Source organism: Artibeus jamaicensis, unplaced genomic scaffold (genome assembly GCF_021234435.1).
Source record: "Artibeus jamaicensis isolate MK-2021 breed Jamaican fruit bat unplaced genomic scaffold, CSHL_Jam_final contig_769, whole genome shotgun sequence".
NCBI lineage: Eukaryota > Metazoa > Chordata > Mammalia > Chiroptera > Phyllostomidae > Artibeus > Artibeus jamaicensis.
The window spans coordinates 1,311,421-1,339,291 of record NW_026521961.1 but is presented as its reverse complement, the minus strand read 5'-3'; positions in this window follow the sequence as shown (position 1 = coordinate 1,339,291).

Below are 27,871 nucleotides of genomic sequence, written 5' to 3'. Positions count from 1 at the left end.
GGACAGTTGTGTTCAAGGTTGTTCAATTTGTTGATTTACAGTTGTTCACAATATTTTCACAGCCCTTTGAATTTCTTTTGTGTCAATTGTTACTTCTGTTTCAATTCTACTTATTTGGGTTTTGTCTCTCTCTTCCTTTCTCTCTCATCTTTGTAAAGGTTTATCAATATTTTTTTCAAAGAGCCCGTTTTGATTCATTGAATTTTTGTATTTTTTCAGGTTCCATGACATTTATTTTTACCCTGATGTTTACTATTTTCTTTCTTCTATTCACTTGGGCTTTTGTATCTTTTTCTACTTCCTTTAGGTATGTGGTTAGAATGTTTATTTGAGATTTTTCTTGTTTTTGTTTTTTTATATAGGTCTGTATTGCTATGAATTTTTCTATTAGGATTGCTTTTACTATGCCTCATAGATTTTGTGTTGTTGTGTTTTCATTTCATTGGTTTTGATGTATATTGTTATTTCTTCCTTGATTTTATTGTCGAACTATTTATTCTTCAATAACATGTTTCTTAGCCTTCATGTGTTTCTGTGCTTTTCAGGTATTTTGTTTTGTTTTGTAATCAGGTTCTAGTTTCATACCATTGTGGTCACAGAAGATGCTTGGTATGATATCAATCTTCTTAAATTTACTGAGAATTATTTTGTGGCCTAACATGTAGTCTACCCTGAAAAATGTTCCATATGCACTTCAAAAGAAAGTATATTCTGCTGTCTTGGGGTGAAATGTTCTGAAATATCAAGTAAGCACACTACTTAAGGCACTGTTTCCTGGTTGACTTTCTGTCTGGATAATCTAGTCATTGAAGTCAATGAAGTATTAAAGCCCCCTACTATAATTATATTGCTGTCAATCTCTTCAATTTGTCCACAAATATTTGCTTTATGAGATTCTCTTATGTTAGGATCATAAATGTTTACCTGAGTTATATCTTCTTGTTGGATTGATCTCTTCATCCTTATTTATGTCCTTCTAAGTTTCTTGTTATAGCCTTTGTTTTTAAGTCTATTTTGTTTGATATAAGTATTGCTACACCAGCTTTCTCTCCTTTCCCTTTGTACAAAATAACTTTTACCATTTCTTTCCTTTTGATCTCTGTGTGTCTTTTGATCAGAAGTATATCTCTTGTAGACAGCATAAATGTGGAAAATGGTGGAAGACACACATAAATGTGTGTCTTGCTTGTTTTTTTTCTAAATTCATTCAGCTAATTATGTCTTTCGATTGGAGCACTTTATCCATTTAAATATAAATTGATTATTGATAGGTACATATTTATTGTCATTTTATTATATGTATTAATGTTCTTTTTTACTTACTTCATTTTAAAGAATTCTCATTAACATTTCTTTTTTAAATTACATTTTATTTATTATGCTATTACAATTGTTCTAATTTTCCCCTTTCCCCCCCACTTCACCCAGCACCCCCACTTTCTCAGGCAATCTCCCCACTATGTTCCCGTCCATGGGTCATGTGTAGATTCTTTAGCTACTCCTTTTCCTATACTGTACTTCATCCCTATGGGTATTCTGTAACTACCAATTTGTAGCAATTTGTACTTCATTTTTAAATATATTTTATTGATTATGCTATTACAGTTGTCCCAATTTTTTCTCTGTTTTATTCCCTTCTGCCCTGTACCTTCCTCCCACCATCATTCCACCATTTTCGTTCATGTCCATGGGTCATACATATAAGTTCTTTGGCTTCCCCATTTCCCATACTATTCTTAACCTCCCCCTGTCTCTTTTGTACCTACCATTTATGCTTCTTATGCCCTGTACCTTTTTCATCATTGTTCCCCTTCACCCTCCCCACCCATAACCTTCCATGTGATCTCTATTTCTGTGCTTTTGTTCCTGTTCTAGTTGTTTGCCTAGTTCATTTTTGTTTTTGTTTTTTTTCTAGGTTCAGTTGTTGATAGTTGTGAGTTTGGTTTTTATGTTACTGTTCATATTTTTATCTTCTTTTACTTAGATAAGCCCCTTTAACATTTCATAGAATAAGGGCTTGGTGATGATGCATTCCTTTAATTTGACCTTATCTGGGAAACATGTTATCTGTCCTTCCATTCTAAATGATAGCTTTGCTGGGTATATAATTTTGAATGTAGGTCTTTGCCTTTCATGATTTCAAATACTTCTTTTCAGCCCCTTCTTGTCTGAAAGATTTCTTTTGAGAAATCATCTGATAGTTTTATGGGAACTCTTTCATAGGTAACTGTCCCCTTTTCTCATGCTGCTTTTAGGATTCTCTCCTTATCTTTAATCTTGAGTAATGTAATTATCATGTGCCTTGGAGTCTGCTTCCTTGGATCCAACTTTTTTGGGACTCTCTGAGTTTCCTGGACTTCCTGGAAGTTTATTTCCTTTGCCTGATGGGGGAAGTTCTCTTTCATTATGTTTTCAATTTCTTGCTCATCCTCTTCACCTTCTGGGACCCCTATGATTCAGATATTGGAATGTTTAAAGTTATCTGGGAGGCTCCTAAGCTTTTCTTCATTTATTTGAATTTTTGTTTCTCATTCTATTCTGGCTGAATGTTTATTTCTTTTTCCTGCTCCAAACTATTGATTTGAATCCCAGTTTTCTTTCCCTCATTGTTGGTTCCCTGTACATTTTCCTTTATTCCACTTTTTATAGCCCTCACTTTTTCCTGTATTTTGTGATCACACCTATCCATTTCTGTGAGCATCCTGATTACCAGTGTTTTGAACTGTGCATCTGATGTGTTGGTTATCTCTGCATTGCTTAGTTGTATTTTTTTTTCTGGAGCTTTGACCTTTTCTTCCATTTTGATCATTTTTTTTCTGTGCACACCTGTTATATTCTAAGGGACACAGCGTTAGTTACTCACCAGGGCAGGGTAAGCCCTGGGCTGCACTGTGGCGCTGTATGTGGGAAATGGGGTGGAGAGGGAACAAATGCCCCTTGCTCAGCCCTCGCTAACTTTCAGTCACTTCCTTCACTACCCACGAGCAAATTGGGCCCTTCTGGTACTGATTACTGAGTGGGTGGTTTTGTGTACATTCTAGGACCCTGTGGGTCTCTCCAACAAACTCTCCTGTGAGGCTGGAAATTTCTCCCACCACCTCAACTGCCACAGGTTTTTTCATTCAGATGTTTTGAGGCTTTTTCTTTTACCACGCTGGAACCCCGGGTTGTGTAGTCTGTCTTGCTCCCCAGTTGTTGCTCCCAATTTTTCTGTATGCAAATATGGACTGCCCACTCTACTATCTGCCACTTTGCCAGGTCCACCAGCCACCACCTTGGTCACCCCAATCCTCCACCTGACACCTTGTCATGAGTCCTCTCCACCCCAGCTCCCTGTCTCTGTCCCTCTTACTGGTCTGGATGAACATTTCTTCTTTAACTCCTTGAGTGTCGGATTTCCATACAGTTTGATTTTCTGACAGTTCTGTGTTTTTTGTTTTTGTTTTTATATTTGTGGTCCCTCTTTTGGTTGTGCAAGGAGGCAAAGTGTACCTACCTAAACCTCCATATTGGCCGGAAGTCCTCAATATTGCTTGTAATATTGGTTTGGTGGCAATAGACTCCTTTAGCTTGTTTTTTCTTAGGGGTGGGGGGTTGGTTCTGGGAAGCTGTTTATATATCTTTTGATTTTAAATGATAACCTTGATTAGTAGAGTAGTCTTGGTTGTAGGTTCTTGATTTTCATCTCTTTGAATATTTTGTTCCTATTTGTTCTGCCTTGCAATGTTTCTGTAGAGAAATCAGTTAATAATCAATCTTATGGGGGATCCCTTATGGTAATTGTCCCTTTCCGATTTTAAAATGCTCTTTGTCCTTAACCTTTGCTGTTATAAGAATGGTGTATCTTAGTTTAGGATTTTGGGGGGTCATATTTTGGGAGACTCTGTGTTTCATTGACTTGTATATCTTTTTTATCACCAGATTAGGGAAGATTTTGGTCGTTATTTCTAAAAAGATGTTCTCAAATCCTTGCTTTCTTTCTTCTCCTTCTAATACCTCTATAATTCAGAGGTTGTTATGCTTGATGTTGTCCCACAGATCTGTTAGACTACCCTTATTTTTACAAAATAATTTTTTAATGGTCTGTGTTGGTGCTTTCTACTACATCATCTACTAAATCACTGATTTGATTCTCTGCTTAATTTAACCTGTTGGTGATTCCTTCTAGTGTATTCTCCAACTCAGATACTGTTTTTGCATGTCTGTTTCTGTGCTTACTCTTTGTTGAAGTTGTTAGTGAGTTTGCCCATTCTTCCTCTAAGTTCCTAAGTACCCTTACAGCATTTGTTTTGAACTGTGTATCTGGTAGATTATTTGCCTCCACTTTATTTAATTATCTTTCCAGGAATTTCTCCTGTACTTTAATTTGGGGCAGATTACTTTGTCTCCCCATTTGTTTCTATGTAGTTGTTTCTATGTACTAGGTAGAACTATTGTGTCTCTCAGTCTTTGTAAGGTGGCTTATATAGTAGATGTCCTTTGGGGCTCAGTGGCACTCTCTTTGATCTGGGTGCTTCAACATTTTCCCTTATGTGGGTTTTGTGAGCCCTCTTATGGTAGTTGAGTCTTGATTCTTGTTGGCTCATCCATCAATAGTGTTGACCTTCAGGCTGGCTCTCTATGAAGACTGACCCTGATTACCATGTACAAGCTGTTCTGTGGGTATTTCCCATAACACAGAATTTGTCCTAGTAGAGCATGCTTAGAAATTTGGGGGGATATGTTGCTGAGGAACCAAGTGGGTTGTTTTCTGATGTGCTGTGAATCCTGTCACTGGGTATGTTAGTCTCAGTTCCTGTTGCGAAGGACTTGGTGCAGGTCCTGTGACTGGTCTTGTGTGACCTGTTTGGGGCTACCAAGCAATCCATGGTTGGTGGCTGCTTCTGCTGGGCCTGGTTGTATGTAGGAGGGGCCACATATATACTAAATCTCGCTGCCACCAATGACAGGCCCCAGATAGGTCAGCAATGGGCCCAAACCACCCCAGCATCCTCTTCTGCTCCCAGCTACTTATTAGCATGAGCTACCGTTAGACCTTCTAGTGGTATACTAGTTTCATGGTGCAGGTTCTTGGTGGGTCATCAGGTAAAGATGAGCGGTGTTAACCAGGTTGATACAGGTTTATAATTCACACCAGTGCTGAGTCTGAGGCCACTCAGCAAAAGCCGCAGGGTACATTAAGGCCAGCTGCCACTTGCCTGGATCCTGTGAACCTTTGGGTTAGACTGAGGTTTCAGGGAATCATCAGGTTAAGTTGAATAGATTTCACCAGGTTAATGCAGATTAAAAGTTGGCAATCTGGAGGGAGGACTATGCATAGGAATTGTAGCGCCAGTCAGGGTGTGTGGGGAAAAAATGGCCCTTACCAGAAAGTCACATACCTCAGTCTCTATCTGTGTGTTTCTGATAACCCTTCAACCTGCCCAGATCTCCTCAAGAGCCTTTCAAGAAAGACTGCTGTAATCTCAGACTGGCAACACTTCTAAGGGTGTCAACTTGGTAGCATAGGGCCACAGGGAGTTGGTTGTCATTAGTGTACTTTCCAAGCTGATGTCATATGGAAGGGAGTACTCAACCCAGGAGAGATTATGTCTGTGGGCAATTTGAGAAAGGGGTTCAGCACAGGAACAATGCTGGCTGTCCCCACAGCTCTCTCAGCCCTGAATCTATATAACCCAATTTGTTTCTGTATGCTCTGAGCCACTGTAAGCTCTACCAGAGCCCAGATGAGAGCCCATGAATGAGATTCCATATATTGACACTATAAGAAGGTGCATGGGTATCTAGCAGTTTATTGTCTCACCCTAGAAGATGAACTCTTTGCTGATTTTCATAGCTAGGCATTATGTGAGATTCTCTTCTCAACACTGGTGCTCCAGGCTGGGCAGTTCAGTCTAAGGTTGTGAGACCCCATGCTCCTCTGAGGGGACCTTTGCAACAGAAATATTCCTCAAGATTTTCAACTGTGGCCTGTGGGTGGGGGGCTGTCCTTTTTGTTTTTCTGACCTTCCTACCAGTCTTGATAGGTTTCTTCTATATATCTTTAGTTATAAGAATCCTGTTCAACTAGTCTTCAGTTGGTTATTTGGATAATTATTGTATATTTTAGTTGTAATTTTGACTTGGTCTTAGAAAAAGGTACATGTAACTTCCACTTACTCTGCTGCCTTCTTGGAAGACATTTTACCCTCATAATATACCCCTAACTCCCTTTCTCCTTTGGTAATCAACATACTGATTTCTTTGTATAGGAGCTTGTTGATTGTGTGTGTATATTTGTTGATTGCCTTCCGTTTTATATCCTACATATGGTTCTTGTTCTTTTCTCTCTGACTTACTTCACTGAGCATGATACTCTCAAGATCTATCCATTTTGTCACTAATGACAGTATTTCAACCTTTTTATGGCTGAATGGTATTCCATTGTAAGTATTGCCATATCTTCTTTATTCAAGAATCTATTGAAGGACATTTAGGTTGTTTTCATGTCTTGTCTACCATGAATAATTCTGCAATGAACATAAGGGTGCATATATCTTTAAAAATAAAGTTTTTGATTTTTTAGGTAGATACCCAGAAGAGGGATTGCTACATCTTAAGGTAGTTTTATTCTTAAATTTTGAGATACCTCCATACTCTTTTCAATAATGGCTGCCTCAGTTTAAAACCCCCACCAGCAATGAATAAGGGTTCCTTTTTTTCAACATCCTCCCCAACACTTATTTCTTGTTTTATTTGTAATAGCCACTTTAACCTGTCTGACATGATACCCCATCTTGGTTTTGACTTGCATTTCTCTTACAGCTCATGAAGAAGAGATCTCATTTTTGACAAAAGATCCAAAAACATTCTATTGAGAAAGGAAATCCTCTTCAATAAATGGTGTTGGGAAAATTAAAAAGTCACATGCAAAAGAATGAAACTAGACTGCTATTTGACACCACGCAAAAAAATTAACTCAAAATGGATTAAAGACCTAAATATAAGACTGAAACAATAAAGTGCACAGGAGAAAATAATCACTAAACTTATGAACTTTCATCCCCAAAAGGCTTTTGTGAACTTGCCTCCAAAGTCAAGGGGAGTAAAAGCAAAGTTAAGTGAATGGACCACATCAAATGAAAAAGCTTCTGCCAGGAAAAGAAATCATCAACAAAACAGAAAGACAACCAACCAAGTAAAAAGAGATGTTTGTAAACAATACTGCTGATAAGGAGCTAATATCCAAAATATATAAAGAACTCATAGAAATCAACAACAACAATCCAATTAAAATATGGGCAGAGGACCTGAAGAGACACTTTCCCCGAAATAACGTACAAATAGCCAAATGATGTTTTTTATATGAACCTTCCCTCTTCTCTCTTGATCATGTATGCCAAGGTTTATTCATATTATAAACCTCTTTATAATAGCAGGTCTTCAGTTGTTAATGTTTGCTCTTCCTTTCTACCTGCAGGTGACATGTTGTCATATAAATAAAACCCTAAAGATTCCACCAGTGTAAATTTATGTATTAATTCTAATAGTGGAATCTTTAGGGTATTCTATATATAGTGTCATGTTACCTGCAAATAGTAAGGGAGGTTTAATTTTTCTTTCCAATTTGGTTGCCATTTATTTCTTTTTCTTCTCTGATTACAGTGACTAGAACTTGTGCTATTATGTTTAATTAAAGTGGTGAAAGTGCATATCCTTATCTTTTCTTCATCTCTAAGGAAAAGTTTTCAGCTTTTCACCATTGAGTGTGATGTTTATTGTAGGTATGTTACATATTGTCTTTATTTATTGAGATATATTACCTCTATCCCCCCTTCATTGAAAAATTTATTATAAATAAATGTTGGATTTGCTAAAATTTTGTTTCTTTATCTTCATATAATTATATGATTTTTATTTTTTAATTTTATGTTGTTTATTATGTTAATTAATCTGTGGATGTTGAATCATCCTTGCATCCCAGAAATAAATCCCACTTGATCATGGTGTATAAATTTTGTAATATACTTCTAAATTTGGTGAGCAAATATTTTGTTGAGGATTTTTGCACCTATGTTCATCAGGAATGCTAACCTATAATTTTTCTTTTTCTATTTTTTGGGGAAGTATCTTTCTCTCTGGTTTTGTTAACTTGGCAATGTTGGCCATGTAACATCAATATGGGAACTTTTAGCCACTTCAGTTTTTTGGAATAGTTTAAATATTCACTTTTTTTTTAGTACTTGGTGAAATTCACCTGTGAAGCCATGTGGTCCAGTGCTTTTTTGTTGTTGTTGAGAGGTTGTTTTTTTTTTATTACTGATTGAATTACATTCATAGTTATTGGTCTGTTCAGATTTTCTCTTAATTTCTTGTATATCTTTTATAGATTTTTTTGGTTTGTCATTACTATGTGCTTCATATATTAAACTACATTTATAGCTTTCTATTTTAAGTTGATAGTCACTCAAATTTGAACACATTTTAAAATCACTACTCACTTCACCCATGTTTATGTTTTTCTCATTTTTATGTTGTATGTGTGTGTGTTTAGTTATTCCTATGTTTATTATTGTGATTACAAATGAACACCCTACTTTTGTCTTTTAACATTTAAAGTAGTTTTATAATTGGTTGATCTACTGATTTTACTGTTGCATTTCTCAGTGAGAATTTTTAATTTTTTAATATATATTTTATTAATTATGCAGCCCTGGCTGGTGTAGCTCAGTGGATTGAGCGTGGACCTGCGAACCACAAGATCGCGCTTCAATTCCCAGTCAGGGCACATGCCTGGGTTGTAGGCCAGTTCCCAGCAGGGGACTCACGAGAGGCAACCATACATTGATATTTCTCTCCTTCTCTCCTTCCCTTCCTCTCTAAAAGATAAATAAATAAAATAAAATAAATTATGCTGTTACAGTTGTCCCATTTCCCCCTTCATTCCCTTCCACCCTGCACATCCCATCTCACCCATATTCTCCCCTTTAGTTAATGTCCATGTGTCATAAGCTCTTTAGCTTCTACATTTCCCATGCTATTCTTGCCCTCCCCTTGTCTATTTTCTACCTACCATCTATGCTACTTATTCTCTGTACCTTTCCCCCCCCTCTTCTGCTCCAACTCCCTTGTTACTAACCCTTCATGTGATCTCCATTCTGTGGTTCTGTTCCTGTTCTAGTTGTTTGCTTAGTTTGCTTTTGTTTTAGGTGTGGTTGTTAATAACTGTAAGTTTGCTGTCTTTTTACTGTTCATATTTTTAATCTTATTTTTCTTAGATAAGTCCCTTTAATGATTCATATAATAAGGGCTTGATGATGATGAACTCCTTGAACTTGATCTTATCTGAGAAGCACTTTATCTATCCTTCCATTATAAATGCAAGCTTTGCTGGATAGAGCAACCTTGGATGTAGGTCCTTGCATTTCATGACTTGTAATACTTCTTTCCAGCCCCTTCTTGCCTGTAAGGTCTCTTTGGAGAGATCAGCTGACAGTCTGATGGGCACTCCTTTGTAGGTGACTGTGCCCTTATCTCTTGCTGCTTCTAGGATTCTCTCCTTCATTTTAATCTTGGCTAATATGATGATGATGATGTGCCTTGGTGTGTTCCTTCTTGGGTCCAACTTCTTTGGGACTCTCTGAGCTTCCTGGATTTCCTGGAAGTCTATTTCCTTTGCCAGATTGGGGAATTTCTCCTTTATTATTTGTTGAAATAAGTTTTCCACTGGTGGCTGTTCCTCTTCCCCTTCTGGTACCCCTATAATTGGGATGTTGGAATGTTTAAAGATATCCTGAAGGTTCCTAAGACTCTCCTCATTTTTTTTTGAATTCTTGTTTCTTCATTCTTTTGTTTAGTTGTTTCTTTCTTCCTTCTGGTCCACTCCATTGATTTGAGTCCCCATTTTCTTTCCATCACTATTGGTTCCCTGTGCATTTTGCTTCATTTCACTTAGTGTAGCCTTCATTTTTTTTGTCTAATTTGTGGCCAAAATTAACCAGTTCTGTGAGCATCCTGATCACCAGTGCTTTGTGACACATGCACCGGCCTGCAGTGTACGCAGCATTATGGATGGGATTCAAGACAAATTCACACAGATTTCTGAGTCTTGTGGAGGAAAAGGGGCAGGCCACTCTCTCCAGGGGAGAGCACATGTACCCTTGCCTAGACAGGCTTTTATTGTTCTTTTTGCACAGGAGTACAGGTTCAACTTATTAATCATTTTCAGGCAGTAAATACCAAATGGTAGATAGCATACAAAGAACTATTAGGGCTTCTTCTGAGTCAGGGTCTATCAGCTAAAAGGCTACAAAACTTTGGGAAACAAACTCATTTCCTGCTCAGGCCTTTATCATTTAACTAAGAGCATTCTTATCAAAGCAGGCTTCACAGGATTTTACATATCCTTTCTCAGGCCTGATCATGTGGGGAGCCTGCACTTTTTAGCACAGGGCTACACCACCCTCTGTCATTGTTTCAGGTTTAAGTCAGGCAGAAGAGGCAAGATAGCCAAGGAATTAGGAGACTTCTCGCAGGCAGAATGAGGACTCAGGCTTTGTCAAAGCTGAGGGGTGATGGTCCATCACCCCCTTCTCTATAGCCCCCCAAGTCCTTCCCTGGGGCCTCCGTGTGATCATGCCTGTCTTAGATTGTTCCTTCCTTGAGGAATCTTACCTGTTGGCTAAATGATTAAGCTTTGGGGGTCAGGTATGAAAAAAGGAGCAGAAGCCAGGGAGATGAGCTTTGTCTCCTTATTGGCTTATGGTCCAAAGGTCACTCACTCAGCCTTAGCCATGGGGGTGGGTACAGCTCCTGAAACCAGGCTTCCAACACCTTTGAATTGTGCATCTGATAGGTTGGCTATCTCTTGGTGGCTTAGATGTATTGGCTCTAGGGCTTTGATCTGTTCTTCTGTATGAGCCATTTTTTTTTGGGGGGGGGTCTGGTCACAGCTGTTATGTAGTGAGGGGCGGAGCCTTAGGTGTTCACCAGGGAGGGGAAACCCAGTTGCTGGGTTGTGACGCTGTATGTGGGGGTGGGATCAGAGAGGGAATAATGGTGCTTGCTCCATTCTCTCTTGATTTCAGTCCTTTCTGCTGCTTCTCACAAGCAAACTGGGCCCTTCTGGTGCTGGTTCCCAGGTGGGTGGGCTTGTGTACATTCTAGGACCTTGTGAGTCTCTCCAACAAACTCTCCTGTGAGGCTGGGAGTCTCTCCCAGTACCTCAAACCCCACAAGTGTTTTCAATCAGTGATTTTAGGCTTTATTTCCAGGTGCTAGGGCCTTGGATTATGAGGTCTGTCTTGCTGCCCATTCTCACCTGGTTTATTTGCACATGAATGTGTAACCATGGTCAGCCAGTCGCCTTGCATGCCTCACTGGGTCTGCTTGTTGCCACCCCATGCCTGGAGTCTACTGGCCATGGCCTGTGTGCCCGTTCTGCTAGCCGCTGCTTTTTTTCTGCTGTCGCCCCTCTCCTCTGGCTACCAACCTCACCCCTCTGGATGAATGGTCCTCAGATTTCCGTACAGTTCAATTTTTTGTCAGTTCTGGGTGCTATTTGGTTTCTGAATTTTTGTTGTCCTTAATTTTGCTTGTGTGAGGAGGCACAGTGTGTCTACCTACATGTCCATCTTGGCCCTGAATCCAGACTTTTTTCTCTCCTATATTTCTTATTCATAGTTTTTATTATTTCTCTTCTACTTAATGAAGTCCCTTTAGGATTACTTGTTATACTGGTCAATGGTGATGAACTCTTTTACCTTTGTCATGTCTGTTGCAATATGTATCTGTCCTTGATTCTATATGATAGCCATGTGAGGTAGAGTAATCTTGGTTGCAGGTCTTTGCCTTTCGTTGCTTTGAATAATTTTTGTGGTTTCTTTCTACCCTGCAAAGTTTCTACTGAAAAGTTAGCTGATAGTCTTATGAAAGCTCCCTTGTATGTAACTACATGCTTTTTTCTTGGTGCTTTTAAGTTTATCTCTTTGTCTTTAATCTTTGCCATTTTAATTATAATGTATCTTGGTGTGGGCCTCTTAGGGTTCATCTTGTTTGTGACTCTCTGCACTTCCTGAACTTGGATGTTTACTTTCTCACTGGGTTAGAAAAGTTTTCAGCCATTATTTCTTTAAACAGGTTTTCAATAATTTTCTTGTTATCCCTATAATGTAAATGTTGGTATGCTTGATGTTGTTCCAGAAAACCATTAAACTATTCTCATTTTTTAAAATTCTATTTTATGTTCTGATTGAATGTTTTATATGATCTTTTCTTTCAGATCACCAATTACATCCTCTGCTTCATCTATCTGCTGTTGAACCCTGGTAAGTATATTGATTTCAGTAATTGTATTCTTCAGTTCTATTTGGTTCTTTTTTATGTTTTCTACCTTCTTTTTATTTTTTCTGTCTCTGTTGAAGTTCTCACTGAATTCATCTATTCTTCTTCCAAGTTTATGAGGTAACCTTGCAACCAGTAATTTGAACTCAGTATCTGGTACATTGTTTGTTTCTATTTTGTTTAATTCTTTTTTTCTGGAGTTTTGTCCTATTCTTTTATTTGGGGCATGTTTCTTTGTCTTCTCATTTTAGCTAACTTTCTGTGTTTGTTTCTATGTGTTATGTAGATCTGCTACATCTACTGATTTTGACAGAATGGCCTTATGTAAAAGGTTTCTATGGGGCACACCAGCAGTTGCCTTACTCATCTAAGCCATGTGTCTGAGGGGTGTTACCTGTATGGGTTGTGTGCCCTCCTGTCATACTCAATTGCTGTTGGAATGTCAATGTGTGGGGTTGACCATCAGGTTGATTGGCTGTGAGGTTTGCGTGTGACTACAAAACATGTGGTTTGGAACCTCCTGGGAGGGCCTCTGGTGTATGTCATGTTCAGCTGTCACTTGTGCTGGGCTATGGAAATCTTGGTAGGTGCTACAAAGTGATCTTTGGTTAGTTGTCATTTGTGTTGGTTTTTAGGCACTTGAGAGAAGCTAAATTGTAAGCAAGGCCAAATGCCATTTGTGCCAAGCTTGGGTCCATTTGCTAAGCATTAAGATGATTGCTGAAGCCAGTTGTCATTTGTGTCAATCTTGTGGCTGTTTAGGTGGAGCTACATTACAGGTTATCTGGGGTTATCTGATGGGCATGACCATGCAAATTGAGATTGGTAATAACTTGTGTTGGGCTTGGTGCCACTTGGAAAGGGCTAAACTACACGCTGAAGCCAGCAACTGCTTCTTTAGGATTAGTGACCTTTTGAGAGAGTTGGTAGCATGAGCTGAGGGTGATTACCACTTGTGTGAAATTTGCAGTCTTTTTAGAAAGTCTGCAGTGCAAACCTAAAGCAGTCACCACTAGTGTGAGGTTTGCCGGTTTTGGATAAAGCCTGTGGCATGAGCCAAACGTAGCTACTTGTGTGGAGGAGCTGTGTAGAGTAAATGGGGTCAGTCAGGCTCCCTCACCCAGATGTCTAGGCAACTAAGATAAGCAGTTTTCCCATAATCTTGAGACAGGGTCTGATAAACTGTATTCCCACAACCTTAAATGAGCCAGCGTGCACAGAATCATACTGTGTTACATAATGTTTTGGCATCCTGATGGCTTTATGTACATTTAGTATATAAGGGACTTGGGACTTCCCATTGTGTAACAATGGCTTATTGTGTGCATGAATTGCCCCACCCTTGAAAAAAGGCATGCAAGTGTTCCCACAACTCTGCAAATTTTCTTCCATCTACCCAAATCCCGAGTGAACCTGCCTGGCCTTGAAAGGCTGTAAGACAAGTTGGTAGAAGAAGATTGCACTGGACAATCAAGTTGAGTGGGACAGGCTCTCAGGGAATGATCAGAATATGAGAAACAAAGTTAGCCAGGTTAATAGAGAAGACAGATTGGCAGCTGCCTATGCCAGGCTGGCTTGGTGGGAGGAGAGCTCAGAAAGGAAGAACTTCACCTGCTAGTGCTTCCAACTTAAGAGTGTTGCCCCAAACCTCATTCTTATATTATTTTCATAATTTTTCTGTAAATCTGAAGCTATTTTATAATCATGTTATTTTAAAAGCAGATAAGAACATACATTTGAACAGGAGGGTGTAAGGCAGCAGAGGTAATAACACCCTGAGAAGAAGAGTTGGTGTAGTGGCTGTCCACATGCATGCCTGGGTCCTAAACCCTCTTCTACCTGGAGTGTCTTTGAGATCTTGGTTGATTATAGCATTTCTCTGTGTCTTATTTTGTTGGTTTCTGAACAAAGGATAGTTATAATACTTACCTCACAGGATTATTGTGCGATTAAACAGATTTATTTTTTATAGAATACTTAGAGCAGTATAAAACACCTCAATAAATGTTATCTGTAATTATTTATGCTGACTTGTACTCTCCTATCAAATTTATGTTTTATTTCAGTTTTTTAAATAATATTTTAATTATAGAATAGTTTTAAATTTACAAAACAAACTGTGAAAATAATACAGGATTTATCATAGAGATCTGACATTACTGTGATTCATTTGTTACAGTAATGAACTAACAATGATACATTAATATTAAGTCCATGCTTTAGTCAAATTTGCTTAGCTTTTGCCTAATGTTCTTTTTCTATCCCAGAATCCTATCCAGGATGTCACGTTGTAGTTAGCTTTTATATCTCCTTAGCCTTCTCTTGGCTGTGACAGTTTTTCAGATTTTCCTTGTTTTTGATGACTTTTACAGTTTGAAGAGTGATGATCAGGTGTTTTGTGGAATGATTCTCAGTTCAGATTGGATAATGGGGTTCTGGAAAAAAGACCCCCTCCAGTAAGTGGCCATCTCATCACATCATATCAATGGTATATGATATTAGCATGACATCCCCTGAGACAGAATCTCTCTTATTTAATTTTTTAAATGGCATTTTCTTCAACCAAAAAAAAAAAGAAAATTTTTGAAAGTTGAGCACTTGTGCTAATTGTTCTTCACAACCAGCATAGTGCTGTGTACCTTCAGTACTTATCTTTAATTTCTTATCTTCACCTGAGGACATGCTTACTGATTTTAGAGAGAGAAGAGTGGAATAGAGAGAGAGGGATAGAAACAATGACATGAGAGAGAAGCATTGATAGGTTGTTTTTCACACATGATCTGACTGGGAACCTTTCAGTTTTACAGGATGATGCCCCAACCAAGTGAGCCACACTCTCTAGGGCCAGTAAATACCTTTAACATTAAATAATAAGAATGAAGTGGGGCAACTCCATTGTATAGAAGAAAAGATGAGTTGTAATTGACATCTGTCTCATAGGGAACTGTTGGCAAAGCCAGTGCTCCTGAGTAAACCAAATGACAGTTTACTAAGCTTTCCTTTCTAACCCCTGAGTCCAAGATGAAATCTGCCAGTGACTATCTCCAGCTCCAAATCCAGCCTGACCACAACTTAAGGTAGTTGCTGTTGGGTTTTAGGAAAGAAGGAAAAAAATCAATAGGGGCTCACTATTAGCCTGCAATATCATTCTGGGTCATAGAACATTGGTAGGGTAACCGCTGCAAATATTTGAAATTTATGTAATTCTATCTTTAAAATCCCCATTTGCTGTTTTTTCTCAACTAATCATCTACTTAATGGACTTTCTAAATATCTTAAAATATCTCCTTTTCCATGAACTTCTTATGAGGAAAATTAGAACTGGGAGCAATTGTTAAATACCTGGGAATTCCCATTGGCATTTGTGCACTTAAAGCAATTGATCACATTTAAATAGCTTCATCATAGTGAAATTTGCTTCATGATCATTCATTTTAGGAAGTCTAGCCAGAAGCTCTGAAAGTGATTCTATAACCACATGATGGTCTTCTGCCCATTAGGTTATAAAAATATGTTCCTGAAAAAGTTCAAGAGAAGTTGCTTCATGTTCATCAAATTACTTTTGTTCACAAATTAGTTTATATGTTTAGTATCTTAATCAATTCCTGTTCTTTTATTATAATTGTTAACTATTTCTAGCATTGTTTTATTTAGAAAATGCTTAAGGATTATATGATTCACTGATTATTTCTGTCTTCATTCCTGCAAAGAACAAACCAACATGACCATCACCTTAAAAACAGAAGGAATGTGCCCTGACTGGATATAGTATTGTCCCATATACCACAAAGTTGCCAGTTTGAATCCCAGTCATGGCACATACCTGGGTTGCTGGTTAGATCCCCACTTGGGGCACATACCAGTCACAATCAACCAATTGATGTTTCTCTCTCACATCAATATTTTTCTTTCCTATCAGTATTTCTCTCTCTCTCTCTCTCTCTCTCTTTATCTCTCTAAACATCCTTGGGTGAGAATTAAAACAAAGAGACAAACAAAAAAACAAAAAGAGATGTGAATTAAGACATGAAAAGTGGCTGAAGGTATTTCAGTAGAACACAGACCCTTCGTTCCTTGTCAACAGTTTCCACTAATTTATGAAGCATAAAAAGTGGCAGAAGAGGACACATTGTGACCTCTGAAAACTCTAGTTCTATTCATTTCTTTCCCTACAGAGCTCCCGGAAGTGTTTCTGAGAGGTGGGAAAGCTGTTTATCTTTGCAAGTTTTTGTTCTTCTGGGTTCCATTATGTAAATGACCTATTTCAGGATAATAAATAACACCCAAATGCTCTGAAGAAGTGTTGCAACATATAGAATGTTTAGTGTTATTTTGTTTTTCAAACCCATTATAGAGAAAAATGTATTTCATGTAGGAAAATGCTCTTAAGGAAAAAATAAAAAGCTCTGAGGAGAAACCCACAAGCAGAGTGTATGATGAATCAACAAACCCAATTTTTTTGTTGACTTTTTAGCTCACCTCACGACACCTACTTCCACCCTTAACCTGGGTCTCCTTATGTACCTCAATATTTCCCTCAATAGTCTGAATTAGTCTGGCATTTCATAAATAAAATGTAAGAAAAATATAAGATAAAAGAAAAAAGCAAAATACATAAAAAGCAGTGTCCAAATCTGATTTTAATCAAATCAATTTTTTTCTACTAAAAGGGCACCATAACATTCTTCTTCACTCTTTTATTGTTGTGCTTAAAATACCAATTTGAATACTCCCCTTGCCAATTTCATTTGTCTCAGCATTTTGAGTGCTATCTTGTTTCTCGGGTACCATAGAACTGGTCTACCTGAATTTCTTATGCCATTCAAGAACACATTCTGATTTTCCAAATCAGGACCTTTTTCTGTGTCTGAGATGGGAACTCAACTTCACACCCATTTGCTTTTCCGGGAGGGGGGACACTTTCAATGTACTTATTTTCCTTTTCTGATGAGCTCCAATGAGCAATGTTGATATTCTGGCTCAGATGATCAGATGTCTTGAATGACTCATTCAGGTGAACTCATAAGACACACACACACAATACACATACACACATAATACACACAAAGGTTGAGAAAGAGAGAGAGAAATTTGCAAATTCTACTTATTCCAGGTACACAATTTAATTATACCTTAGCCATATAATAAAAATAATATGCATATGATAAAAATTGTTACATATTTAGCCACAGACAGTATCTCCTCTCACACCTGCCTTAACCACAAATAATGAATCTCACAGCAACACACTGTCTAGAAACAAGGTAAAATATAGCCTGTGCAAAATGAATAACAGGTAAAGTCTTTAATTAGAAATTGGGCAGGTAGTTAATTTCTTTTAGCTTTCAAATCTAAAATACAGTGTAAAATTTCATGTTGAAGAAGCTTTCTAAAATACATAATTTACTTATTTTTCTTGCAGCATCAGACCAATGACTAATCTTTTTATATGCCCACAGACCTATAGGGCCCTGAGAAAGGGCAATCACACAGTGTATTTTGAGGTTGGCAAATTTGATTTTGTATCTTTCTGCCACCTCCCTTTCTTGAGTGTATTTCCTAGCTTTCCTGACAAACCCACCTAAGAGTCTTACAAAGGCATAACACTTCTCATAACCTACCATATTCTTAAGTATTCTGTCTAATCTTTAATCAAATCTCTCTTTATTTCTTAATCTCTGTTGAAAGTTAAAAGAAAGGCATTCTGATTAAACAAGCCCACTTAGATATGAATAACAGAACTACCTGATTGACTATTCACTTTCTTGACCTCCCCATACTCTTAGAAACCTCCTTTATTAAACTTTCTCTTCTCTTGGCTTCTGCCACACTATAATCCTGGTTGTTTTTATATGTTTTTCAGTCTTCACCCCTGCTTTTCTCTATTTGTTCTGCAAACATCATGCTTTTTACATGACCATTAAATGACGGTGTTTCTCAAGGCTTAGTCCTAGGCACTCAAGACTTTCCCACAGTGTTCCCTAACTTGTAAGCATCTTTAACATGCTTTCCCACTACCTGTGAATTTCTTCCACTCTACTTGGAAATTATACCCTTTAAAGAATAAATTTAAGCACCATTCCCTTTACAAATCATCCCTGATCAGCCTCTCTAGTCCACCCATTGGTTTCACTAAATGTGGTAAGTGTTTCTCATGTGCCCCTGCAAGCCCACATTTTATCACTGAGTCATAATGATGACAATGACTATCTGTCTCTTCTGCTTGACAAGGAGTGTGCCGCAGTCATCCTTGACTCCCCTGTGGCTACCAGAGCTCTTGACACAATGATAACAGTGACTGTCTGTCTCCTCTGCTTGACAAGGTGTGTGTTGCAGTCATCCTTGACTCCCCTGTGGCTGCCACAGCTCTTGACACAAGATATATTCCAAGTATTTGCTGAAGAAAAGAACTGCAAAAGGACAGGATACAGGAGCTGATTCTTGACAATGATGGGCAGAGTGAATTCTGGGCACTTTGTAGGCTCTTGGTAAATAGTTATAAAATATATAAGGCCCGGTCTGAGAGCACTGGGGAGGGGAGCAGATTATAACTCCCAATAAGAATATTTGGACAGGATTATGTAGTTAAAATCATTTTCATATGCCATCTTCACAGGGACTCACAAGGTAGACAGAGTACATGTTATCCTTGCTGAACAGTTGTAGACACTATGATTCTGGAATTTAAGTGACTAGTAGGAGCTTACAGGATTTACACAACTTAGAGGTAGGTTGAAGAGCATGGGCTTTTAATGGTGTACTGAATTTTCCCCCATAATCCCATAATACCTTAGTGGCATTTTTTCCCTGAGTAATTTGAAGGGAAAACAGAAAAGACAGCAGAAGTAGTGCATTTTTACTGATATAGATATAGTAACTGAATGTATAGAAGTATCTACACCACAGGAAAAGCTGGGCAAGAGAAAAACTTAATTACATCCTTTAAGAATGTCTTTACAATTCTTTGATGATCTAAAACTCTGTGCTATTATCAATCAAGTTTATCTAGAAAGGTGGTAGTATGGTCTGAGGTGCTCATACCTGGTCAAATCAGGGGAATCAGGTGGTAGAGTGGTAAGTAAAGCAGGGCAGTAAAACATGGTAAGATGGTGGGGCAAGTACATTAAATCGGAGAAGTTTCCTTTAACTGAATTGTCACTCATTCATGTGGTTGTGATGGTGTCTGTTAAGAGGAGAGTCCACAAAGAAAAATCCTACTAGGCCACATTTTTTTGGATATATCAATTACAGTATTGAATACTATAGTATATCAGTTAAAGAGCATTGCTGTATAAATTTGAATCCCAATTACTCCCCAACCTCCTTTCTTCATAGAATTATTTTTTCTGTCAAGGTACTGGCATAATGTAATAGTAAGAGCTTCAGCATCATCAAAACCTCTTCCAAATGTCTCAGAGCCAGGGAGGCGGATGCAACTGCAGTGTATCTTAGTGTATTCCATGGTCGGACAGCACATGAATAAAAAAGGGAAGTAAATACACAAGTGTTTCAGATATGTTGCACCCATGTGAGATCGCACTGGTTAGAAGGTGTCCAAGTGTAGGTCTCTTCGGTTGTATTCGTAGAGACTACTGGATGTTTTAAAATTAAACTTAGAACTATTTTTTTTATTTCAAGAGTGAACATGAAGAAGAATGGTTTTAATTAAAAGAACCTGACATAAAACAGTTAGTGTGTTTTATAATTTGGCTTTATTGAATTCCATCAAAATTATTTCCAGGAAAATAACACAACATAAAAAATAAAAATAATGAATAATTGCTGTAAAAATGCTGCCCAAGAAATATGCAACACTGCTTTTTAAATTATTTTAATGTTATTCTGAATTTTCTTCCTGCCACCCCAGCTAGGTCCACCTTCCTCCCTTTCTTCCACCCTCCCCCTTGGTTTTGTCCATGTGTCTTTTATAGTAGTTCCTGAAAATACTTCTCTCCCCTGTCCCTTCCCGCCCTCCCCTATGGCTACTGTTCAATAATTCTTAATTTCAATGTGTCTGGTTATCTTTTATTTGCTTTTTTCTTTTGTTGATTATATTCCAGTTAAAGATTAGATTATATTCTATCTGTCTCTCACTGCCTGGATTATTTAGTTAGCATAATGCTCTCCAAACTGGAGAGCAGCACTGTTGTAAGTATATGAAAGATGGGTAAGTAAGAATCTTTAAATGGTATATAACCTTCTGAGATGCTTGATCTAGTGGAGTGATTGATAAGAAACAGCCTTATAGATAAAAAGAACAGGCTAACAACTGTTGGGGTGGGGAGTGAAATAGGTGAAGAAATTAAGTCAAAAATCAAAACTCATATACACAGACATCAATATGTTGATTTAGGGAAGAGGGCGGTAGCAGGTAGAAGAGGGTAAATGGCAGATAGTCTCGTGACAGAAAGACACTAGACTATGGGTGGTAACACACAATACAATATATAGATATAGATGGTGTATCATAGAATTGTACACTTGAAACCTATGTAATTAACCAATGTAATCCTAATAAATAAAATTAAATTAAATTAAATTAAATTAAAAAATAGGCTTCCAGTCAAGATGACAGCATAGGTGAATGAGGCATTTGAATCCTTTCACAACTACATCACAATTATAACTAAATTACTGAACAACCATCATTTTTAATTTTTTAACTTAATTGTTGTTCAAGTACAGTTTTCTGTCTTTTACTCCCATCCCAGCCAACCCCCCAAGCCCTCTCCACCTCCCTCCCATTTCCACCCCCCTAGTTTAGAACCATCTGAAATCTAACTGAATGGAAGTTCTACAACTGTGGAATTAAAGAAGCTACATGAAGACATGTGGGAGGAGTGGAGACATGGGCCCACACCCATGTGATATACATAAAAATCAGAAGGGATATCTCAAATGTGGATAGCCTTCTGAGGGCTGAGGTGTCCCAGCCCCACCACACCAGACCTGCAGCCCAGATAGGGTTCCAGTGCCAGGAACAGAAGTCCCCACAACTTCTGGCTGTAAAAACCATCAGGGATTGTGGCTGAGTGAGACAGAAAGCTTCTGGAGTCCCTGGAAGTTCCTCTTAAAGGAACCATGCACTAAAGCTTACTGGCACTGAATCCCTCTGATCTTCAGCACTAGAGCAGCAGCCTGAAAGGAACTAGAGACCTACATGGCAGAACTGAATTGTCTGGCATCAGGGTGAAACCTGGGGTGGAAGGTAGCTTTCTGACAGAAAAAAAAAAGTTCTGGCAGAAAACATTGTTTGTTTTCTGAGACCCCACCCCACCCCAGTGCCCACAGAGCCTGCAGACAGGTGCCAAATCTGAATCTCCATCAACCTGACTCACACTGCCCTGCCCTAGTGATTTCTTGACACCCCATGCTACCCAACTTTTGTGCTCACCCAAGAAGTTTCCAGTGGTTCATTTATACAAATGTCCTGTCTTGGGTCATGCTTCAGACTTTCCTAAAATGTCTGAAACAATCAGCATCTGGTCTCAGCATGCCCCAAACCTCCAGGCGTACTATCTGGCCCCATCCCTGGCACTAGTGGTAGCTGGCCTTGGTTCATACCTTGGTTCACATCTTGGCCTCACCTAGGCACCTTTGAGCCCAAACTAAGTAGAAGTCATCTGCAGATCACTTTGTAACTCATGGCATGCGGCCCTAGGCATAACACAGGCAGCATCTGACCTTGGGTGGCACCTACCAGGAGGCCCTAGAGCCAATGCACAGAGTGGACAGCTTCAGACCATGTGGCAGCACCACCACCCAACCATCTCTACAAGCAACACAACCAAGGGGTGAACCCAGCCAGGACCAGAGCCCTGCCAAAATAATTTTTGCTTTGTGAGGTGGGTGCCTACACAGCTAATCCTTCACTGCAGTTGGTGGTCACAGCCAGTCCTTACAGCTGATTGTCTTGATGGTAAATCTCTCCCATTGACATGCCAACAACAATCAAGACTTAACCACAACAGGAGGGTGTACACAGAACACATGGTGGAAGCATACCTGAAGTGCCCAGATTTGGTGATTGAGGAGGCTGTGCCACTGGACACTATAGAACACCTACTATGTAAGTCCACTCTACCAAGCCAGGAGATGTAACAGCTCTACCTAATACATAGAAACAAACACAGGGAAGCTGCCAAGATGAAGAGACAAAGAAACATGGCTCCTGTGAAAGAATAAACTCCAGAAAAAGAACTAAATAAAATGGAGACAAGCAATATACTAGATGCAGAGTTCAAAACACAGGCTATAGTATGCTCAATTAACTTAGTAAGAACTTCAACAAAGAGATAGTAAACATAAAAACAGACATAAAAAATAACCAGTCAGGAATGCAGAATATACTAATTGAATGAATAATTTATAGAAAATAAGCAGTAAAGCATAGGGCACTGAGAATCAAGTCAGCAATTTGGTATATAAGGAATAAAAAAAACAATATCACAAAGAAAAGAGAATAAAAAAAGACAGTGGCAGAAAACTGTGATACAACTTTAAGCATACCAATATTCACATCATGAGGGTGCTGGAAGAAGAGAGAGAGCAAGAAATTTAAAAAACTTATTTGAAAAAATAATGACAGAAGACTTCCCTAACTTGGTGAGGGAAATACACATACAAATCCAGGAAGCACAGAGAGTCCCAAACAAGGTGCACCCAAAGAGGCCCACACCAAAATAGATCATAATTAAAATGAAAAATGTTAAAGACAAAGAGAACCCGAAAAGCAGTAAGAGAATAGCAGTTAGTTACCTATACAGGAGCTCCCATAAGATTGTCAGTTGATTTCTCAACAGAAACTTTGCAGGCCAGAAGGGAGTGGCAAGAAATATTCAGAGTGATGAAAAGCAAGAACTACAATCAAGATTATTCCACCCAGCATAGCTGTCATTTAGAATTGAAGGACATATAAAGAACTTCCCAGGTAAGAAAAAGCTAAAGGAGTTCATCATCATCAAACAAGTACTATATAAATGTTGAAAGGTCTTCTTTAAGAAGAACAACAAAATAATATATCTAAAATGTGAACAATGAAAGGACAATAAATACATATCTAACAACAATTGAATCTAAAAACAAAATAAATAAACCAACAGAACAGAGACAAACTAGGAGATACAAAGAACATTTTGACAGTTGCCAGGTGGGAGGGAGGTTGAGGGGATGGGTGAAAAAGGTGATTTACAAGTACAAACTGGCAGCTACAGAAGGGTCATGGGAATGAAAAGTACAGCACAAGGAATAGTCAATAATATTCTAATAACTATGTATAGTGTCAGATGGGTATGAGATTTATTGGGATAATAAAATTAAATTAAATTAAAAAGAGAGATTATGTATTGTTTACCTACAAAAGTCATGTACAGAGAGATATTTAGGAGGGCAGAGATAGGACCAGAAGTTTTGCTCTTAAGTGAACAGAATTTGTATTCTTGTAATCACTTACTTGTTTATTCATAATGAATTCTTAGTTAACATGTCAGGCTTTGTACTTGCAACCAAAAATGTTATAATTAATTACAGCACCCTTGCCTTAGCTTATAATTGGTGTGACAAAAGCTGCTGTGGCAGGCAGGGCCAAAGGAGATACGAGCCTTGGACAAAGTGAGTGGAATGAATACCCAATTGAGGGCCACCATCCATCTCTACCACCAGAAAGCACTGCCTGCACAGTTCGGTGAATTGGCAGAAAGCTCCTATTGACTAAACTGGAGAAAACAGAAGGTGGAGTGAACCTCTGGGTCTAGAATAGGAGATAAGAGGGAGCAGAGAGTCCAGAATGGAAACTCACAGGGCAGAATCAGAAGACAGTAGAGGAGATAACAATTAGCACTCAAGATCTCAAGTCTCAGCTCCTGAGGTTAATTGTGAAACTTTGGGAAGTTTCACCCACTTTTCCAAACCTTAGTCATCCCAGCTGTAAAACTGTATAGTCCTAATACCTTCTTCCCAAATTTGTTCTGTGAAAAAATGAGATAATTCATGGAAAAGAGCATAGCACCTGGCCCATGATAAAATCTCACTATTAATTGCTATTAGTAGAGAACAGGTTTTGGGTGTGAGACCAAGAAGTTAAATACTTTTTTTTTCCTGAAGGAACCTTCCATTAGTTAAACTTTAATCCTAGCAGAGTTTCCTCACTGGGGCTGGCTGTCTCTGGCCCCCATGCTTCTGCAGGACCAGCATTCAGCACTCAGCACATGGCTCTGTTACTTACTTCACATGTTTGTCTTATGCCTACACCCCACCAAGAACAGTTCAACCCAGAATGGCAGTTTGACCATACTTGTATTCTTACTACATATTATGTATTACCAACACATAGTAAATGTTGCTTTTTGAGTAAAATATTTAGTTAGTAAAAAAAAGATATACAAATACTAAAGTTTATTTGGATCATTGAATAGAAATAATAACAGAAAATATGCAAATAATAATCCTGTGATATTGAGCTTGTTCAATTAAAGACCTAAACTATTACCCAGTTAGGATCATGTAGGCTACAAGAAACTATAGGAGTTGCCTTTCAAGTGAATCATTTCTCCTATTTTCTAAGTGATGCTCTGTGGTAACAGAGATAACAAGGATATCAGAATATTGTGAAAACACAAGTTTCAGTTCGGCATTGCTCAAATCATTCTGGGATTTTTAGTACATTTTAATAAATAAGGATCTCTTCAAATTAGAACCTTGGGTAGGATGAACATTTCTTTAAAGTATGCAGGTAAAATGGTTACTCTAATCCAAACAGAATAGGCAGCAGAAATCTAGATCTCAAACCACTGCTGTCCTCTTGTGGCCTGGCACATGATATGCTTTTGGTTTTCAAATAAATTTAGGCAGAAGCTAAAGCTTCTACATGCAACCTACTAATTCTCTAAAAGCTGCAACAGAAATTGAGTGTATTTAAAAAAAAACTGGTAGAGAAGAAATCTTTGCTTAGTGCATTGCCTCGGGTTGAGTGTTACCTACTCAGATTAGGCCATGAAAAGATGAAAATAGCCATATTTATAATGTAAGAAGACTGCATTTGGGGGTAGAATCACCCAGACCATGTGCCCTCATAGGTAAGTGTTCTATGACTAAAGTGTAAAGCAAATAGGAGCAAATAACTGAACATCTTAGATCCCAATTTCTCCCTCTTCTAAAGTTCCAGGATTTACAGCAGTAAATATGCCATTTCACCATGAATCATAGCTTTTGTCCTATGAGTACCTTATTTTGAAGTGAATCAAAACATACTTTTTTCATTTTTGTAATTCATTTTTCAATTAACAAATATGTATCAAGCACCTAACATCTTCCACATGCCAGTCACTTTTGGAGGAGCTGAAGGGCTGTCCTCCTGGACCTTACACTTTTAAATATCAGATCTCTCTCTCTCTCAATTTCTACCTGCTGGCTATGGCCCAGTCATGGTGCAGGCTTGCAGGTCTGTATTCTTGTGTGAGAATCAGAAAATAACTCACTTTAGCTGCTACTGAGTCTGCTGTTGGGATTCTTCACAAAGAAGCCAAGAGCACATTTCTGCCTAGGGCAGATTGTAATCTCAGCACATGCCAGGGATAAATGACTTTTATGTGAAAATATTCTTAAGTCTCAAAAATTCTCCACTTTTGGCATAAGAGGAAAGAGGTCCTCTTAGCCCAAATAAGGAAAGCACTCAGGAGCTCTTTCACACTGTGCAGGAACCTCAGTTTCCCTGTTAATAAAGGAAAGCAAGTAGCTATAGTGCAAAACTATCCTATGCAGACCTGGCTCATTTCTTCCTGGAAAGGGAAGTGGGGAGTGATCTCTACTCCTCACTGTTTTATGTAGTTCAAGCCCACTGAAGGAAAGAGAATTTTTCCTCTGGGACCTTCCTTTCTTCCAAAATGTTTTCTTTGATCTTATCTTCTGATTTGTAAAATATTGAATGATGGATATAGAATACCTGGACTATGTTGTGAGTTTTCTAAAGCATCTAGCCTCAGGTATGCCTAAAGTTGCCCTTCTTGGACCATGTGGCTGTATCAGGTGACCCTGGGCCCCAGAAGGAAGATCTCCACAGATGGCTGCTAGCTCAAGGAGGGTAGAACTGACAGAAGTGCTCCTGCCTTCCCTCACTGTACTCAGCAAGTAGGGACCAAAAAGTGTGTCACTTTCCTGAGGAACCTTAATGCTGAATTACATACTTTCCCCCCTCAGGGCTCCTCTGGGTATTTAATAACCTCTCAACATGGATGAAAATGCTCCAGAAAAGTATGGCCAGGGGTGCCAAGTAGAAATGAGTACGAAGTGGGGGAGAGAGATTCCAGCCAAGATAGAGGCATAGGTAGATATGCTTCACTTCCTCTCCCAGAAAAGAGAAGGATAACAGCCAATTTAAAACCAGAAAACAATAAATAAATAAATAAATAAATAATCAGAAAACAACCAGAAGTGCCAGAACATCAAAATATATGGAAGTCCAACAACTAAGAGCTTCAAGAAGACACATTCATCCAGACTGGTTGGATGAGTGGAGATGGGAAGCCTGGGTGGAGAGGATGCATGACAAGGTGGCTGAGGGAGGACTAGGGCAGACCTGGCAGTCCCACATTCATGTGCAGATAAACTGGAGGAACAACTGGGAAGTGAGACAAACTGTGCAACCCAGGGTTCCAGCTCAGGAAAATAAAGCCTCAAAAACACTGACTGTAAAAACCTGTGGATGTTACCATAGTGGGATAAACTGCCAGTCTCACAGAAGAGTCTGTTGGAGAGGTCCACAGGATCCTAGAATGTCCACAAGCCTGCCCACCCACCTGGGAATCAGCACCTGAAAGGGCACAATCTGCTTGTGGAAAGCGAGGGAAGTGATGGAAAGTAGGGCAAGAGCTGAGCAAGATAGCAAGTGGCATTGTTCCCTTTCACACCCCTCCCTAACCTACATCACCAGAGTACAGCAAAGTGGGTTGCCCCACTCTGACAAATATAAGTCTCCACCCCATAAACTGTAACAGGTACCCAGAGACAAAGAAATATGGCCCAAATGAATGAACAGATCAAAGCTCCAGAAAAAGAACTAAGTGATGAGGAGATAGCCAACTTATCAGATGCAGAGTTCAAACACTGGTAATCAGGATGCTCACAGAAATGGTTCAGTGTGGTGTCAAAATAAAGGAAGAAATTAAGGTTATACAAAGTGAAATAAAGGAAAATGTATAGGGAATCAACAGTGAAGGGAAGGAAACTGGGACTCAAGTCAACACTTAGGAACAAAAGGAAGAAATAAACATCCAACTGAACAGAATGAAAAAACAAGATTTCAAAAATATTAGGAGAGTCTTAGGTACCTAACTTTAAACATTCCAACATCTGAATCACAGGGATACCAGGAGGAGAAGAGAAAGAGCAAGAAATTGACAACTCTTCTGAAAAAATAGTGAAGGAGAATTTCCCCAATCTGGTGAAGGAAATAGACTTCCAGGAAGTCCAGGAAACTCTGAGAGTCCCAAAGAAGTTGGATCCGAGGACGCACACGTGAAGGCACATATAATTACATTTCCCAAGATTAAAGATA